General features: G+C 32.5%; 1 non-coding gene across 1 annotated transcript; it reads left to right on the top strand.

Moving 5' to 3' along the window:
- Positions 1 to 5195: 5195 nt before the first annotated feature.
- On the top strand, positions 5196 to 5327 carry LOC119507543. The gene has a single exon (XR_005211296.1). It is a non-coding gene; the product is annotated as a small nucleolar RNA SNORA51 (small nucleolar RNA).
- Positions 5328 to 6570: the final 1243 nt, after the last annotated feature.

Genomic DNA, 6570 nt, shown 5'->3' with positions numbered 1-6570 from the left:
TGCCCCACATACACAGGAGCACACACACACACACACACACACACACACACACACACACACACAAAGAGCATAATCTGTGAAAACCAACTTTCCCAGAAACGCAGAAGACAGTCAAGGATAAACAACAGCCATGTAAAGTCTGAATCAGGAAAAGGGAACTAAAAACTGATAGGAGAGGTGTGGGTCATTCGTTCTAGCCTTCCTCCTCTCCTTACTCAGTACAGCAAGCTGTTGGCAGACAACCAATGGCAACTGTATCCCCAAAAGCAGCAGTCCATGTTTTCAGTGTAGTTCCCTGGTATGTGGTTATTAACACACCTAAACTGCAAATTTAGTGTGTTTTTAATCTCCACTCCACCTGGTTCTCTGAAAGACAGTTCTAAGGCATTCATTTGGGTGGCCTAATGAAGGAGTCAGGAAAACTCAAGCATATTTGCATGTACTGTGGAATTTTTGAAAGCTATTATGCATGCCCATGATAAGATATGTGCTGAAAAAATCTGAGGAGAATCTGACTGTGGTGGCCCAATCAATAGTTCTAGTGTAAACTGAGATAAGTATTGAAGGAGAGCCTTGACACAGAGCCAATCTCTGTCTTCAACAATTAAAAAAAATAAACAGTGGGGAAAAGGGAGACTCAGACTTTCAGAATTTGCACATTAAAATATTCAAATGTCCACACTTCAACAAAAATCACAAGGCATTCAGTGAAAATGGATGAGAGCGCCAATTCAGAGAAACAAAATAAAATGATAGAAATTATCCCTGAGGAAGCCTAGACATTGGAACAACTAATCAAAGACTTTAATTAAGTTCTCCTAAATAAGTTCAATGAGCTAAGTGATATCAGGAAAATGATGATGAACAAAAAAGAGGAATTATAAAACTTTAAAAGAACAAAAGAGAAATTCTAGAGATGAATCACAGTATCATATGCAAAAAATGATTTTTTTTCTGGGGCAATGGTTCAACAGCAGATTTGAACAGACAGAAGAAAGAATCAGAAAACTTGAAGATAGGATAATTTAAATTATTCAGTCTGAGAAGCAGAAAGAAAAAAGAATGAAAAAAAGTGAGCAAAGCCCAAGGGACACCAGGAAGCATACCAACATATAGATTACGGGAGTCTCAGAAGAGAAGAGAAAGAGAAAAGGGAGAAGGAATATTTGAAGAATTGCCACAAACTTCCCAAATTTGATGAAAGATATGAATCTACACAAAAGAGAAAAGAAATCAGTGAACTGCAAATATGATAAGGAGGTCCACACTGAGACACTTTATAGTCAGACTGTCAAAGGTAAAAGAGAGAATCTTGAAAACAGCAAGAGAGAAGCAATTCATCATGTAAAAAATAAGATTGTGTCAATTTCTCATCAGAAATCATGGAGGTCAAAAGAATTGGGATACCATATGTAAAGTGCTGGAAGAAAAAAAAAAACAAAAAACTGTCAACCAAGAATTCTATGTCCAGCAAAGCTGGTCTTCAACAATGAAGGAGAAATCAAGATATTTCCAGATAAACAAAAACTGGAAGAGTTTGTTGTCACTAGACTTACCCTGTAAGAAATGCTAAAGAGAGTCCTTCCGCATGGAAGGAAAGGATACTAAACAGTAACATGAAGCCATATGAAAGAATAAAAACCCACAATAAAGACAAATATGAATAAATATAAATGCCAGTATATTATGTTCTTGGTATATAACTCCAAATTTTATTTCTTACATGATCTAAAAAATTTATTTCTTACATGATCTAAAAATACAAATGCATAAATAATACTTTTTTTTTGTTATTGGGCACAAAAATATAATGATGTAATTTGTAAAAGGAACAATGTAAATGGGGGAACACAGGGTATAGGAACAGAGATTGAGTATGCCCTTGAATTTAAATTTGTGTCAATTTAAACTAGATGGTTATAGATTTAGAATATTAAATGCAAAACCCCATGGTAACCATAAAGAAAATATCTTAAAAATATTCAGGAAATGAAATGAAAAGGGACTCAAACCATTTCTCTACAAAAGATCAACTATATACAAAAAAGGCAGTGATGGAAGAAATGAGAGACAAAGATGTTATTAGACATCGTAGAAGCAAAGGACAAAATGTTTGAAGCAAGTCCTGTGTCATCAAAATTAATATGAATATAAATGGATTAAATTCTTCAGTCAAAAGACACAGGTTGGCAGAATGGATAAAAGGGGAGATCCAACTATACGCTGTTTATAAGACACTCACCTTAGACCCCAAAGATGCAGATTAGTTGAAAGTTGAAAGTGAAAAGTAAAAAAAAATAAAAAATAAAAAAAAGTGCTGAGGAGCCTATATTAATATAAGAAAAAAATTACTTTAAATTATAAACTATTAAAAGGGACAAAAATGGACATTATATATTAAAAAGTCAGTCCACCAAGATGTTCTAATATATGCACCTAATAACAGAACCACAAACTAAATTGACAGAATTGAAGGGGGAAATAGTTCTAGAATAATAGTAGGATATTTTAATACTCCACTTTCAATAATGGATTTAGATGGAAAAATAATATGAAATCAGAGGAGTTGAACAATATTATAAACAAACTAGTCATAACACATACTTCTCAAGTGAACATGAATAATTCTCCAGTATAGACCATATGTTAGGTAACAAAAGAAATCTCATAAGTTAAAAAAATACTAAAATCATATGAAAGTTTCTTCTCAGCCCACAGTGGAATCAAGTTACAAGGCAATAGCAGAAGGAAAATATGTAGAAATTAAGCAACACATTCATAACCAATGGGTCAAGGAAGAAATCATAAAGGAAATGAGAAAATTCTTAGAGATGAATGAAAAGAAAAATACAATATACATAAACTTTTAAGGTGAAACAAAGACAGTGCTCAGAAGGAAATTTACACCTGTAAATAACTGCATTAAAAATGATAAAGATCAAATCAATAACATAATATGATATCTTAAGGAATGAAAAAAATTGAACTAAATCTAAAGTTAACAGAAGGAAGGAGATAATAAAAATTATAGTGGAGATAAATGAGGTAGAGAACAAGAAAGCACTTTAGAAAATTACTGAGTCCAAAAGTTGTTCTTTGAAAAGATCAGCAAAATTGACAAATCTTAAGCAAAACTGATAAAAGAGAAAAGACACAAATAATTAAAATCAGAAATGAAAGTAGGGAAATTATTAATGATCATGCAGAAATCAAAAGGATTATAAGAGAATACTATGAATGATTGTACACCAACAAATCATATATTCTAGAGGAAGTGTACAAATTCCTAGAAACACACAATTTACCTAAACTGACTCCAGAAAAGAACTCCTTAGCTGATCATAACAAAGAGATTGAATAAACAACAACAACAACAAAAAAAAACAAACAGACCTTCAACAAAGAAAAGTCTAGGGTCATACTTTCTCCCTGGTAAATTCTATGAAAAATTAAAAGAATAATTAACACCAATCTCAAACTCTTTAAAGAAATTGAAGAGGAAGAAATTCTTCCAAACTCATTTGAGAGGCTAGCATTATCCTGGTACCACAGCCATATAAAGACATCACAAGGAAAGAAAAATACAGACCAATTTGCCTCATGAATATAGACACAAAAATCTTCAACAAAATGCTAAAAAATAAAATCCATTACATATTGAAAGAATTATAGCCCTGACCAAGTGGTAGTTATGCCAGGATTGCAAGAGTGGTCCAACACAAGAAAATCAGTCTGTGTAAAACACCACATTAACACAATGAAGGAAAACAAACCACATGATCATCTCATTTGATACAGAAAAGGTATTTAATAAAATCCAAAACACTTGCATTATAAAAAACAATCTGAAAAGTAGGATTTAAAAGGAAGTTTCACAAGATGATGAAGGGTCTTTTTGAAAAACCCCACAGCTAACATACTCAATGGTAAAAGACTGAATGCTTTCTCCCCTATGATTAGGAATAAGACAAGGATGCCCACTTTCACCACTTCTATTTGTTATTGTAATAGAAGTTCTAACCAGAACAGTTAGGCAAGAAAAAGATATAAATGTTATCCAAATTGGAAAGGAAGAAGGGAAATTAACTCTTTTCACAGATGACATGATCTTTTTTATAATAGAAATTATCCAAGAGTATATAAGCAAACTATTCAAGCTAATATACAAATTGAGCAAATTTGCAGGGTATGAGATTAATGAACAGAAATCTGTTGTGCATTTATATACCAGTGATGAACAAACTAAAATAGAAAGTAAGGAAAAAATTGCATTTACTATAACATCTAATAGAATAGGATATCTAGACAAATTTAACCAAGGAGGTAAAAGACTTGTGCACTGAAAGCAACATAACATTGTGTTGAAAGAAATTAAAGAGTAAATAAATGGAAAGAAATCTCATGCACTTGTATTGGAGGCCTTATTATTGTCAGTACTACTGAAAGTGACCTACATATTCAACATAATTCTTATAAAATCCCAGAAGTCTTTTTGCAATCCTCAAATTCATGTGGAATCACAGGAGCCCCTAAATAGATAGGTCAATCTAGAAAAATAAAATCAAAGTTGGATGCCTCACACTTCAGATTTCAAAATTGAAGCAAACCCACAATAATTGAAACTGCATTGTACTGTTATACAGATAGAAATATAGGCCAATTATATAGAATTGAGAGTCTGGAAATGAACCCACGTGTCTATGGCCAACTGATTTTCAACAAGGGTGCCGAGCACATTAAGTAGGAAAAGAAAGGTCTCTTCCATTAATTTGCCCTGGGAAATCAATGTCCACAAGCAAAAGAATAAAATTGGATCCCTACTTGACACCATAAATAAAATTTAAGTCAAAATGGATCAAGGACTTAAACATAGAGCTAAAACCATAAAACTTTTAGAAGAAAACATAGGGGAATACTTTCATGACCTTGCATTTGGCAGTGATTTCTTAGATGTGACACCAAAAGCATGAGCAACAGAAGAGAAAAACAACTTTGATACATCAATTGAAATTATTAATAAAGTGAAAATACAACTTACAGAGTTATATATCTGATAAAAGTTTGTATCTTATAAGGGCATATATCTTATAAGGGTATGTATATGATAAGGGTTTATTTCATCTCCAGAAAATATGAAGAATTCCTATACCTCAACAACAAAAAGACAAGCAGCCCCATTGAAAAATGAGAATAATGGCCTCCTGGTGCTTATCACAGGCTGTGTTCTTGCACTGACTGTATAGAAAGAGGAGGCAGAGTAAACTTACCCCACCTACACCTCAGTCAGGGCCTTGTACCTGGTCTGTATTGTGAATGGGGGGACATGGAAAAAATGTGTATAAGACTTGAATATACATTTCTCCAAAAGGGATATGCAAATGGACAATAAGTACATGAAAAAGTGTTCAACATCAAGGAAATGGAGATCAATACCACAATGAGATACTACTTTACAAACAATAGGTTTAGGAAAATAACAAATGTTGGCAAGGATGCAGAGAAACAGGAACCCTTGAACATTGTTGGTGGTAATGTAAATTGATGTACCTGCTCTGGAAAACAATTTGGCAGTTCCTCAGAAGGCTGAACATAGGATTACCATATGACTTAGCAGTACCACTTCTAGGTGTATAACCAAAATAATTGTAAAATAGGGACTCAAACTTATAAATAGATATTTATAAGCCAATTTTCATAGGAACATTATTCACAATAGTCAAAAGATAGAAGAAGCCAAGTGTCTATCAACAGATAAATACATATATAAAATGTGTTGTATACATACAATGGAATATTATTTGGCCATAAATAGAAATGAAGTTCTGATGCATGTTAAAATATGCATGAACCCTGAAGACATCATATTGAAAGAAAAAATCATATATGAAACCACAAATATTGTATGACTCAAGTTACATGACTTACCTAGAATATGCAAATTCAGAGTCAGAAATTAGAATACAGGTTACCAGGGGCTGGAAAGGGGAGAGGTATAGAAAAGTGTTGCCTAATGAGTATAGAGTTTCTGTTTGAGGTGATGAAAAATTTTCATACTGGATGATGGTGATGATAAAACAAATGCATATGTAATTAATAGCACTCAATCGTACACTTGAAAGTGATTAAAATGGGAAATTTTGAGTTTATACATGTTACCACAAAAAATATTTACAAAATAAACAACAAATATAAATATCCAAAGTTTGTGTAACCCTATAAAATATTTGTCCATAAATCCAACATAGACATTCTGGATCCTCCCCATTCCTGTATATATATTTTCAACATATTTTTCAAAAAAATATTGTGAGGGTACTTTGAGGACACATAAAGACATATTTGTTCTTAAATTAATATGGGAAATTAAATTTTACTATAGCTAAACACAGTTGGAATTTAAAAAAAGAGAAAGAAAATTTAAAACAGAATTTTCTAACCATATATAAAGAACTAATACACAACTGTATTAATGAAAACAGCATTCCATTGGGACAGTTAAAGGCAAGGAGCCCGATAGAACCAAATAGAAGGCTCAAAAGCAAATCCATTTCCTGTGAAAGTTTATGAAAA

Source organism: Choloepus didactylus, chromosome 12, assembly GCF_015220235.1.
Source record: "Choloepus didactylus isolate mChoDid1 chromosome 12, mChoDid1.pri, whole genome shotgun sequence".
Lineage (NCBI taxonomy): Eukaryota > Metazoa > Chordata > Mammalia > Pilosa > Megalonychidae > Choloepus > Choloepus didactylus.
The sequence above is the reverse complement of the archived record's forward strand: the minus strand, read 5'-3'. Positions and strand labels throughout refer to the sequence as shown.